The sequence below is a fragment of the Sceloporus undulatus genome, chromosome 4 (assembly GCF_019175285.1).
Source record: "Sceloporus undulatus isolate JIND9_A2432 ecotype Alabama chromosome 4, SceUnd_v1.1, whole genome shotgun sequence".
NCBI classification, from domain to species: domain Eukaryota; kingdom Metazoa; phylum Chordata; class Lepidosauria; order Squamata; family Phrynosomatidae; genus Sceloporus; species Sceloporus undulatus.
The window spans coordinates 35,573,422-35,586,527 of NC_056525.1; the positions used below are offsets into that span (position 1 = coordinate 35,573,422).

The 13,106-nt window shown below is 38.9% G+C and overlaps 1 protein-coding gene across 1 annotated transcript in view; it reads left to right on the forward strand.

Moving 5' to 3' along the window:
* The window catches only part of PTPRT (protein tyrosine phosphatase receptor type T), a 771,767-nt gene that overhangs the window by 260,657 nt on the left and 498,004 nt on the right, over positions 1-13,106 (forward strand). The window lies entirely within an intron of this gene.

Here is a 13,106-nt window from a genome sequence, read left to right on the forward strand (position 1 = left end):
CATTCAATAAATATGCATAATGTCTACCTGGAAACCTGTCTTTTCCCTCTTGTCTGTCTCATTCTTGTCCTAGTTTCATGGAATTCAACAAGTAGTCTTTGTGGGAAAATAAATAAATAAATAAATAGTTCCTTTTTCTGATGGGCAGCAAGGAAGCAAGACAGCCCTTTAGGCATTTTGACATAGCCTCCACCCCAGTACTTCCCCTTCCTAAACTGCTGCCCTGCTATAATCTTCCAACCTCATTTTCCCTCCCTTTCCCCCTCTCCTTTAGGCAACAGAGGCACCATTGTTTTCACCTAGCTGCCTGCTTACCTGACCTCTGTTTAAAGCAACACTTGCAGTTTCTGTGCTGCTGCTGCTTCCTTAGTAGTTAGGTGGCAGTGCAAAGTGAGAGAAGGGGTCAGGCAGAGAATGAGTATGTGATGTGCAGCTGTGTATGCAGGTGAGGGAGGCATCCTGAGGCTGGAAGGTGAGGGAAGTTGGGAGGAAGAGAGACAAGGCAGGAGGTGCAGGAGGTGCGTAAAAGGTACAAGAGGAGGGAGGTATAGCAAAAGTGCAAGATCATAGAAGAGATGGGAAGATGAGAAGTACAGCAACAGAGCTGAAGATATAAAGATGTGATGCATGGGGGCGTGAGGTGAGTTGAATGAAAGGAATGGGTAGGGGGAAAGATGCAGTGGCTGATAGAGATGTACATTTCTCTTTTTATTCTTCCTTCTTTCTCCTCTGTGGAGAGAGAGATCTTTCAACTCAGTTGCCATCACAAAAAATAAAACATTCCTGACAAATTCCCAAAGAATGAGAGCTATAAAATATTCATAGGGCTTTCCTCCCTTTATAAATAAATAATATATTTTATTTATAGCCCACCTCTCCCTGCGGATTGAGGCAGGGTACAATAAACAGAATAATAATAAAATACAATATACAATTAAAATTCACATTTCTCTTTCATCCCCTACCACAACCCCCTCCCAATCATAAAAAGTAATAAACTAAAACCAATAACAATATAAAATAAATGACAATATAAAATACTAATTTAAAGAAAAAATAAAAATTAGCTAAAATTGAAAGTAATTGGAGGTGAGACTTCTATCATTCTAGGGATAGATGGGGGCCATCAATATGAGTGGAGGAGAGGCTAATCTGGAAAGGCTTGCCAGAAGAGATCTTCTTACAGTTAACATGTGAACTCTACAGAGTCTAACAGTCATAACAAGGAAGCATGGTCTGGTTTTTTTCTTTATTTCTCTCACTTCAATATTGCAGCCCAGTGAGGTAATTCAAATTCTCTTGACTGAGACTAACACTACCAAAATAGGGGATATCAAGTTATTTAGATCAGTGGTTCCCAACCTGTGGGTGGGACCCCTTTGGGGGTCGAATGTCCCTTTCACAGGGGTCACTTAAGACCACTGGAAAACACATTTGCATGTAGCAATGAAAATAATGTTATGGTTGGGGGTCACCACAACATGAGAAACTGTATTAAAGGGTCGCGGCATTAGGAAGCCTGGGAACCACTGATCTAGATGATTCTAGTGTAGCTGTGTATGCTTATATACAATGTCAAGTACCTGTGAAATACCCTTGCATACATATACTTTTATGATTTGAAGCTATAGTGGATCTTTTGGTGGCTTTTAGGTTGCCATAAGTCAGAAATACCTTGAAAGCACATAAAGTAATGCAGGGTGGGTGGGGGAGATCTGTCCTCCCAAGCTTCATGGTTTTAGAAGGTGGCAGCCTCTCCCCCCAGGCTGCATGTTTGGCCCACAACAGCCTAAGTTTCATTTTCACTTTTAAAAGACTCTCATGTACTTGGGTCACATCCTGGGAGAAAGATGACATATAAATTGAGTAAATAAACAAACAAATCAAATAAAACTAAGGCAGAATGGGCAATTTAACTATGTTTTCATAGGCATGGAGACTGTCTTCAAAACTAGAAATCACTTTTATACCCAGGAAGGGTATAAAAATAGTTGGGAGGGGCTGAAAACATGCCAAAATTGCTTCCTGAGTTCTTCCCTTTCACAGTTCAAATATCAGGGTCATGAGGGTGACTGACAAAGATTCTAGGACAGACTGAATGGTCCATGGAACTCTATAACTTATCCATCTCTGTTTTAGCCAAAACTATGCATAGACTACAGTGTGTGCAGTCATTACTTTCATGGTATGTGCATTAGCAGGATCACCAATTTCCCCTGCAGTAGTTACTTTTGTTCAGATGTTCAGCAGAGGATTTGGTGGCTTGAAGTGGGAACAGCAGATGTGAACCTCCTTTTCAACACTGAATATTTACTTAACATGTTCATATTGCATGAAAAGTCTGTACAGAGATTGCATTTTAATTCCTATATGAGTAGAAAGAAAAGATGCAACAATTCAAACAAGTCTCTAAGATGGTTTTCAGTGAAAATTAACTGACAATTTGTAATAACACTTCATATAAGATTAAATACCACATTATATAATGTGTGTGTATACACTGTGTGTAAATAGTTTTGATTTAATAAATTTCCACAGTTTGATGCTTAACTCTATATGATGCGGCTTTCTCATCATTTTCATGATTATCTGCCTTGAAGCCTTCATATCTTTATATCTTTCATTACTTTTTCTGAGTTACCTTAAAGGAGGATTTTCCTATATATGCCCAAACATAATTCATTCCCTACAGAGGGACTCTGGAAAAGTCATGTCTTGAAGCTACAAAAAAAGTATAGATTACCATAGCTTGGTCTGAACAAGAGGAATGTGTGATTATTTTGCCAGCTTGAATGGACAAAAAGTATTGCTTTATACTGAATTTTCTTTATTTTATTTGTGCCTCATTCCATACCTAAGGATGGGGCATTATTACATGATCAGAGTTCTGTGAGCTTTACTGAGAACCCTTAGGAGCTTGCAATCTACCTGTTCAACAGAGAAAGAAAGCTTGAAAAATTACCTTTTTAAAATGAATATTCTTTTTTCTTTTATTTGCTGACAAAAGTGGTTGGGATATTTTCTCTGAATGACAACAATCATTAAAAAATAGGCAACAATTTTCATATTCTCACCCAGCAGGGGAAAAAATTCTGAAATTTTGTTGGGGAAAATAAAATACACAAAGTGTTGCATCCATAATCACTGCTTCTAGGCTCTAAATAGGGTAAGCAAGGGCAAAAGAGAAAGAAATTTGTGTGCTTATGTTTAGTCACTGGGTGAGTTACCATAGGGCATTGACAGTTTGTCCACAAATAGGCAAGCGCTCTCTTATAGTAGTAGCCATATGAAAAAATGGTGCACATAAATAGAAAGAAAGAAAATTATGAATAAACACAATTATGCAGCAATCAGATGGACATGCTTTTAGCTGCTCCATCCCACATTGACCTACCATTAAGTCAAGGAAAGAAGCAACAACATCCCTAGCAGGTAGTCCCAGACTCTTGCATCTTGCCTTGCACCTGAAGGAGGAGCAGGAAGAGGAAGTCTATATCTCAATGGTTGCTGGGGCAGTGACTTTGACATTAGAAGCATGTTGCTCCTGTTGCACAGTTTTGGAACCATTGATATATTAGTTGTCACAGACAACTGCTGATTGGAACCCTTCACCAGTTGCTACTTTTACTCATCCTTTCCCCAATATAAGTTACTTTTCAAGCATATTTGATCCACATTAGTGGATTAGTGATTACCTTGCTTTTGAAATATAAGCCAAACTCAACATGCTTTTTATAGATCTACAGATCCAGCTGACACTGTTGGGGAATTGTTCGGGATTACAGGGGCAACTCTAGCCTACTATGAGACCAAGGGGAACTGTACCTGTCTGCAGAAAAAAAAAGAAAAAAGAAAAAAAAGAAAAAAAAAGAAAAAAAAAAAAGAAAGAAAGTGGAAGAAAGGTTATGCCTGAGAATGTTCCCAAAGCCTTTCTAGGAGGGTTTGGGTATATTTTTGCACCCTGGGCCATTTTAAGCCTCAAAGAGCCTCTTAAAAAACAAACATACAAACAAATGTCACTTCATTTTTTTTAAAGGCCCTGTTGTTTGGCATTTTTTTAAAAAAACAAGAATTATCATTAATGACATGATTGACTCATAAAACTAATGGTTATTTTCTGGAATTTAGAAGCAGAAACATAAAATTATAGATAATGTCTTTTCTTTTTTAGAACATCACTATACTATTTTAAGAATGATAAATCTTTAAAATACCTGTGGTTTTTCTGGGAACAAAAATTGAAGATTTTATGATGGAGATAAATGCACCAAATGACTGTTCTAACAGGTGTTTGAACAGTTTCTTTTATTTATTTATCTGCCGTAATTATACCCCGCACTTCAGCCAGAAAGGTTCTCAGAGTGGCTTACAATTATTATTTTTTAAAAAAATAAAAATAAACAATTCCCTGCCCTCAGGCTTACAATATAGTGTGTTTGGAACTGAAAAGGGATGGGAGATAATTTGTATGCTCCTAACCATATTAAACTGAATGGGAACACATGGATAACCTAGTTTTTACTTGGAATAAGAAACAATGTGCAATTAGGTTACTATCCTTCTAACTGTGATTTTTTTCTTCTTTAACCAAGGGAAAGATGCAAATATTCTGTACATTAAAGAGACATAGCGCAGATTAATCATTCGAAGATCTGTAATAGCAATACTGCATCATTAGAAAGCACAAACATTTTTCTATATTTTCATACTTACTGGGCCAATTTCATCCATTTGGATAGTAAGCTTAAATTTGAACTTGCACTATTACAAGACTGAGTAAGCTTTCATCACATGTGCCATGTGATGATGACTTCTATACAACTAATTTCATAAGGAGTCATATGAAAGTGAAGTTCGTTAGTGACTATGGAGCTATACATACTGACTGATAGGACACCCCGTCACATGCTAGGGGTTGGCCGAGGGTGCACCACCCATATTGGCCTCACCCCTAGCACGTGACAGTGGTGTCAAAATGGCGGCATCCTGTACACATGGTTGCCACCATTTTGACGCAATGGACGCTTAGTGTTCGCATGTCCCGGTGCGTTTGTGAAGCCACAAGTGCACCATTGGCACATTGCGGTGTCACAAACGCACTGCAAGAAGAACACACTTTTAAAGGGTTCTTTTTGGTCCATGGGGAAGCCCCACAATCTGGATGCTGCGGCTTCCCCACAGAACAAACCAGGGCGGTGGGAAACTATCCTTTTTTGGGCAGTCTGTATCCCCCCTATGTTACTTTTTTTTAAAAATGGCTAATAACATCTAATTATTATTTGCTGTCAAGTCAACAGTGACTTATGGCAACTCTATGAATCAATTGCCTTGCTCAGATGTTGTAAACTTAGGGCTGTAGCTTCCTTGACTGAATCAATCCACCTGTAATGCTGTCTCTCTCTTTTTCTACTGCTTCCCAATTAGCTAGACATTATATTAATTTCATATATTATTATAAATATTATATCTTGGTTTAGATGTTATAGCATACACATATTTTTTTTTACAAAAAACAAAAACAAAACAAAAACCATAATCTATCTTGATATAGACAATCAGAGGCTTTACTGTAATCTATAGAGCACAGGAATTCCTTGCTTTTTGTTTCTTTATGCATTGTATATTTGCAAAATGATCCCTAGTGCCTGTTCTTTTTCTGATGTCAGGCATTTCTCACTCCATATGTGGCAAAAGCCTTTTATGTAAAATCTTTATCATCTGGTTATTACTGATACAAATTAATATAAGGTACATAATATTCTGACTGTGTTTGCATATGTGCATGTATGATGGATGAAGGGAGTAATGCAGTACAGTCCTTGGTTTGAGTGCAACCTGCATTAGAGGATTGCATAGCAGGGGGTTGGACTGGATGGTCCTTGTGTGATCTCTTCCAACTTTATGATTCCATGATTCTAAAACAAGCTCCTCCCCCATCATTCCATGAAAACTACACACCAGCTACAATCTAACAGCACAATAATAATTTTGTTGATACAAGATCCAGTATACACTGGTTTTGTCCATCATCTCTTCTTTCACCTCTAAATCATGGTGTTTGCTGACACATATCAATAAGTACAGTGCACCTGTGTCATACGTAGCTTTTTAAAAAAAATTTTTTTACTGTAACAATGTGTTTTATTGTTGTAACCCGCCTGGATTCTCCAGGATTGGGTGGGCTAGAAATAAATCTATATTATTATTATTATTATTATTATTATTATTATTATTATTATTATTTCAGCATATGCTGAAAGCCGTGCAGGGAGGAAGAGGCAGTGTGTCCCATAGAGAGTAATGGGGCATACGCCTGTGGCATGTGCACGCTGCCATGCAGCCACATGCACGAGCCCCATTCATTTAAATTTGTGCATGTTTGTCAGCTTTTCTGGGTTAAAATCAGGCAAAGTTATCACATTAAAGTTAAAGGCTATTATCACTGCTAATATAGCCACCATCTTATTTGGTTTGCCCTTTTCACCTTCTTTCACATGTGTGCACTTTCTTAGCCCGATTTATGGCTATTTGCCTTTTCTACACATCACACAGTTATAATTTACTGTAGTTCCCTCCTCATACATCCAACCTTTAGGATGAGCAAAAATACTTATGTCCACCAGAATTTTGTAAGTTCTTTGGCATTGTTTTCCTTTGCTTCATCCTTGACATCCTTTGTTGCATTCAAGTTTTACCCTCATCAAAAACACAGTTTTGGCCCCAAAACCTGCCCTCAATTTATACATGAGGATGACTTATAGTCAAGTATATACAGTACACACTTCGCTTAGGCATTGTCAGGCCATGTTGAAAAACAGGATCCCGTACTTCATTCTGATTTACCAGGGTCTTTTATTCTTAAATGAAAAGCAACCAAGGGACTGAGCATAGCTCAAAATTGTTACTTCAATATAGCAAGAATTACTCATTAGTCACCCTGTTGTTCTTTTTTCCTTCCCAAAATCAACATATCCATCATTACCCTAAGATCTCAAAACCAAACCAGACTAAAACCCTGGATATGCAAATTTTCCAAAAGTTGTTTTTGAAATTTTAAATATAATTATGTTGCTGGGGGAAGGGAGGGGAAGGGAGGGGGGAAGTAACTAATAATGTTATTTTAGTGTGTTATTCTAAACTTTAGAAGCTGGTTATCCAACAATAACTAATGAAGGAGAAAGAAATTATCCTCAGGGTAGACCTTTTAGAGGTGCTGTTGGACTTCAGATGTTATATTTCAAATACAGTGCTCCCTCGGGTTACGAAATTAATTCGTTCCGCTGCCGCTTTCGTAACCCGAAAAGCATTCGCAAGCCGAAATGCCATAGGCGCTAATGGGGAAAAGCCGCGATTTCGTGCGAAAAAGCCGAAAAAAGCACCAAAAATTTTTTCGTAACCCGAAAAACATTCGTAACCCGGAACAATTATTTCCTATGGGATTTTTTCGTATCCCGGAAATTTCGTAACCTGGGTATTTCGTATCCCGGGGTACCACTGTACCTCAGTTTGGTTGGGAAAGAAAGCAATTTGAATATTTCCTTAAAGTATCAAAAATAATTATATCCCAGCTTATATTGATATCAGAAAGCTTTTTCCAATCGTAATATGTCAGCACTCTCCTTTCATTTAAAAAAGAGAGCTTGTGTCTTCATTATTGCTCTGTAATTTTGGATTAGTAGAATAACTTTAGATGTAGATCCACTTTCAATTTGCTGCCTTATTTGTCTATCCAACTAATTTAAGTTAATTTTGTTTCATGATGAAAACAATATTAAACAGTTCCCTCTTTGCATTTTAATTGAATACTGATTTTTCTCCAAATGCAGCTTGACAAAAAAGCATTAGTAAAAGTTAATTATCTAGTAAATAACAGAGATTTTCTAACATAATGAGAAAAGTAGAAATTAATTACTGATTAAGTATACACTACGCAAAGTAACATGTTTGCTATATGTGTGCATGAAGGGATGTGGGGAGGGAACTGTCAAATTCTATGAGATAAATACAAGGGGAATAAATGAATACATCTGCCAAATTAAATTTGATTTACATATTATAGAAGTTACATTTTTAAAGTATGGCTCAGGAATGTCTGAATCCATTTTGAGGGCTAAAAGCTGATAGCATTCAAGGAAATTGTGACTGAGTTCTTCATGATGGAATAGGGGAGAGGGGCATCCCATATGATCTCAGGCTCCTGTACTGTGGCTTTCTGTGAAATAAATAGGTTGAATTCATTAATCATTATTATTCAGGGATGAAAACAGATAACAAAACCTTTGAAACAACCACCAACACTCCTATATTAAATACTATGATGTTGCCACTGCACTCTACAACAAATGCTTCACACACATAGTTTGGATTGCTTTATGGTGTACTTAGAAAATATTTTAAGTTTGTTAAAAAAAATCTTTATATTGAAAGATAGCATCATAGCAAAATTCTCAACATTACAGTTCTTCTTTATGGTGTGGGTAAAATTAACTAGAAAGTACTATTCAAGCAACAACATTTTTGATGTACAGTCGGCCCTTCTTATACTGTACACGGATTTTTTATATACGGATTCAAGCATATACAGTTTGAAAATGTTCCAAAAAAGTATAAATTTCAAGTATCAAACCTTGATTTCCCATTTTTTATAAGGGACACCATTTTGCTATGTCATTATATTTAATGGTACTTGAGGATACATGGATTTTGTTATCCACAGGGGATCTTGGAACCAAACCCCAGCATATAACAAGGGTCTACTGTATTTCCTTGCTTTTCAAATTTTGACATAAATTTTGACATAGATTTTTAGATTGTTATTTGATGTCTTAATGCTGTTTTTGCTGTTTTTATACTGTTTTTTAACTATGATCTTGAAAAAGGAATAACGGTATATAAGAATAAAGTATTATTATTATTATTATTATTATTATTAAGTCAATTAAGATGTTTCTCCCATTCTTCAGCATAGTGCAGTGAATGAAGGATATGTGATCAAATACAACCACCCGGTGCACTGTTTTTCCTCCACCACCTTTGTTTTTACACACAGGAGCATACACAAACAAAATAAAATATTTGAATAATATGATGGATAGCATTCATTCTCTCTACACATGTACACAGTAGTAGATGGTGGGTTCCATTTTGAATCTGCTGTGGTGTTTGATCCAAATTTAACAGACCAGTCCCAGATACCTGACTTATTTTGGAGATAAAATGCAACACCTTGGATGGCTTCACTAAAGTCTAGACTAAACCCTGGAAGGAATTTATTCATCCACTGACATGGAAGCTTCCACCTATGTCTGCATGTATGGATTTTTGAGGCAGAGATGAGATGCATGTGCTTGTTCCCATACAAGCAGTTTCTCATGCCACCTCCTTCCCCCTGGACTCTTCATCATATGAGGGACAAGACTTACCTTGCTAAAGGGAACAGATCCAGCAGACAACCAGTCAGAGAACTGAAGACCAGCACAGTGACTCTGCTTGGCAAAATAGCTCAGAATCTGAATAGGAAAGTCACAGATAAAGGTGGCTAGTCTAAATTCTCCCCCTCAGATAATGGCAGTCAAGATCTTCTGGAATGGAATCCATTAAAAATTTTAACTATATAAATTTGGGAAGTTGGATGTGCCTATTAGACAATGTGCAGTAACTTACTGAAAACAACCCAGCCCTGTAATATCTCTACTTGAAATATCCTTTACTACTTCTGGATTGTTTTACAATTCTGCTTACTGGTGATGTTATCTTCTACCTTGAGGAAGCCTCCTTGGACAAAGAAGGAAAAAGAAGAGCCAGGATAATAGGTCTCAGCTGGAGCAGGAGAAGGCTGACAATCCTTCCATGGCATGGTTACAGGCAGGGCCTTATTTATCCCAGACAACAGCTGCAGATAAAAATGAGAAGGCGCAGGCATGTTCCCCTCTCAAGCTACATAAATTAGAGCACTGGGAGCAAAAGGGCAAGCAACACCATGTTCCACTTAAATACACCAAGCAATGAAACCAGGTGGGCTGATTAACTGTTGACTGTAAATTAGGTTGTTCCAAGCCATCCCATTACTGCAGAACAACAGCTTCCAAACCTCTGTGCAATCCTGTTTGGCAGTTCTGGTTTCCTGGCTTATTTGGTACATACTGTTGGACTAATCTTTCCATTAATTCTTTTGTCTGCTCATGACTGCTTACAACCTTGGACTGTTTGGATCATGCTTCTGTGTGAGCCTTGGGCTGGCCTCCATTTCCCCTACCAGTTTGTGTGTATTATAAGTGTGCTCTCCTGGGCATTTATCAGCTTTAAACAGGACCCCTGAACTCTTTGGATCTTAATGTTGATTTACAAGCTGGATCTCAGCCTTGAACTGTCCTTGGCTTGTGCTATTAATTCTTTTTCCTGATATAATTTCTGACCTCCTGGTAAGGGTTTCTACTTTCCTTGACTACAGCTCTTGCACTGTGACTAACCAGCTGTTCTCCACTGTATCAGAACAGGCATAGTGGGATGCAGTTGTGTGGAAGATTCAAAGTCAAGTACTATTTTCAATGTAGTCCTCTGTGTACTTAGGTAAATGTTGCTTTCACCTGTGCTTGAGACCTAAATAAACTTTAGTAAATATGGTAGTAATATCCATTATTTCATTAATTATTCTTGCAATCATGGTTCTGAGGAACTGCAGAATACTAAAGAAATATGTAATTCTTTTTCTTCCTTGGTTGTATTGATTATTCCCTCTAAAAGCTTTACATGGTTTGGGTTATCTACAGGATTGCCTTCTCCCATGCAATTCTCCCTGTACACTAAAGTCCTCTCGGAAATTTGCTCTAACTGGTCAGGACTAGACTGACAATGATTTCCCAGAGGAACTTTTCATTTGCTTCCCCCAGACTGTGGAATGACCTTCTGGAGGAGATTCAGCAGCTGAAAATGCTGACTGCAATTAAAACAGCACTAAAGACATATCTTTTCCAGTACATCTACCCTATCAATTTTAAATTATGACATTTTAATTGGTAATATTTTAAAGAATGTATAATATAAATGTATTTTAATGGTTTTATAGTAATGCATTTAACTGTTGGTTTTATGTATTTTTTCATTGTGTTTTGGCCGTGCCAAAATACCCTGCCATGAGGAGAGGCATGACAACAACAACAACAATAATAATAATATATTATTTCCCCAATTATGTGAAAATGGCAAAATAAACATCTTTACTTTGTAAAATGCCTTTTTTCAAACTATCTATTCCTTTTAGATCCAATCTGCCTGTCCAGGTAAAACAGGACTGGGAAACACCCTGTCTCTGGGCTGCCTTCATCCTTGCTCCTTTTATTCAGCCCCCATGCCCTACTCAATCCTCATCAGAAGGACACACCCTGAATGACAAAATATTTGGCCAAAAGAAAATTGCTACTTCTGGAGACATCTGCACATGCCACAGGGGTTTCATAAAACCAAAAGTGGACTTTTGGCACTTCTTGTTTGATGAAGAAGGGGTTTGCTGCTGTTAGCCGATCTCCAGGTGGAAGGCTGTTACAGCTGATCTCCAGTGGAAGGCTGACATCCTTGATGCCTGTGGTTTGCACATTCCTGAACAGAAAGACTCCTGATTTTCCAAGAAAGTCCTTGGCAACCCATCAACATAGGCAGACATTGGCAAGATAGTCAAGGAATGATGCTGTACCTGGCAGCTTCTCATATCTTCTGACTGGCTTATGGGAAATTTTGCATGGGACAAAAACTACTTATTGGATGCTAAGATGTCTCAGTCATCAAATTTCCTCAAAGGGACTTTAAGAACTCAGACTGAAGGAAGTATGAAATGTTGCTCTCATCAAAACCCATTCTACTTAAAAAAATTATTAAGGGCCAAGGGAGGGAGGCAGTAGAGGATACTAGACACAAATTTAAGTGGCCTATGCCAACTGAGAACAAGGGTCACTCAGTATCATTTACTTTTATAACTTAGGGGCCATTCAGACTACCTTTTACCCCGGTTCAGAAACCGGATTAATCACGAGAAGTTCATATCAGCCTCGATTCTTCCACAAGCAAATTCGAGGCTTGCACACCCGTTCACCAGCAAATGCCCCTTGGCGCGGGTCTTTTGAAAGTGGAGTTTCTCCTGTATCTCTTCAGAAAAACAGATCTGGCAAATATGAACTTGGCTCCGGTCATGATTGGGTGAAGTTCAGGGGAGGGATTTAGGTCAGACGGAGGGCAGAGGGCAGAACATGCCTTCCCTTAATCAGGGGGGAGGAGGAGGAGGAGGAGGAAAAAACAGAACGAGAAGGGTGCCAAGGGTAGAATTGGGTGAAAGAGGAGGAGGAGGAGGAGGAGGAAGGGAGCCATGAAGGGCAGAATCAGGAGAAGAGAGGTGCCACACCATGGCCTCGCCGCCACTGCTGGGGGGGGGGGGGAGGGGAGGGAGGAGAAAATTACCTGCCCCCACCATCACTATGTGCTCGGGCTGGGGGGGGGGGGGTGAAAGGAGGAGCCGCCGCCACCGCTGCTGGATGTGCCACATGGAGGCTTGCAATGGGGAGGCCTCTCCAGCCGTTTGCTCCGCTGCCAGTGGTGCTGCTAATGGAGGGGAGGCTCCAAGGAGAGCGGCCTCCCTTAGCTTGCTCCACTGCCTGTGAGAAGATGCAGAGAAAAAGCTGCTGGAGGCACGGGAGAGCTTGTTCCCCGTGTTGCCCTTGTGTGAGCTGGGGGGGGGGGTGAAGGAGGAAGAGGAGGAGGAGAAGGAGCAGGAGGAAGGCTCAAGTTCTGGGGAGGGATGGTCAGAGGGAGGGCAGAGAGTGGAACATGCCTCTGCTCGCTCAGGCAGCTTTCTCTCTCTCTCTCTCTCTCTCTCTCTCTCTGGTAATTTTTTATTTTTGACACACTATGCAAATAGTTATATTGATACATAGTGTATGCTTGTGCTACATTTCCCTTTCTGCTTGCTTGGTCCTGGCACGGCCCCTCACTTTACAAGAGGCTTTTTTAACATTATTTTTTATATGCGAATGCTACAATACGAATGTTACAAATGTTTCCCTTTCAATTTGGCAAATTGATACAGAATGCTTTTGTTACATATGTGTATTCTGGGGTGG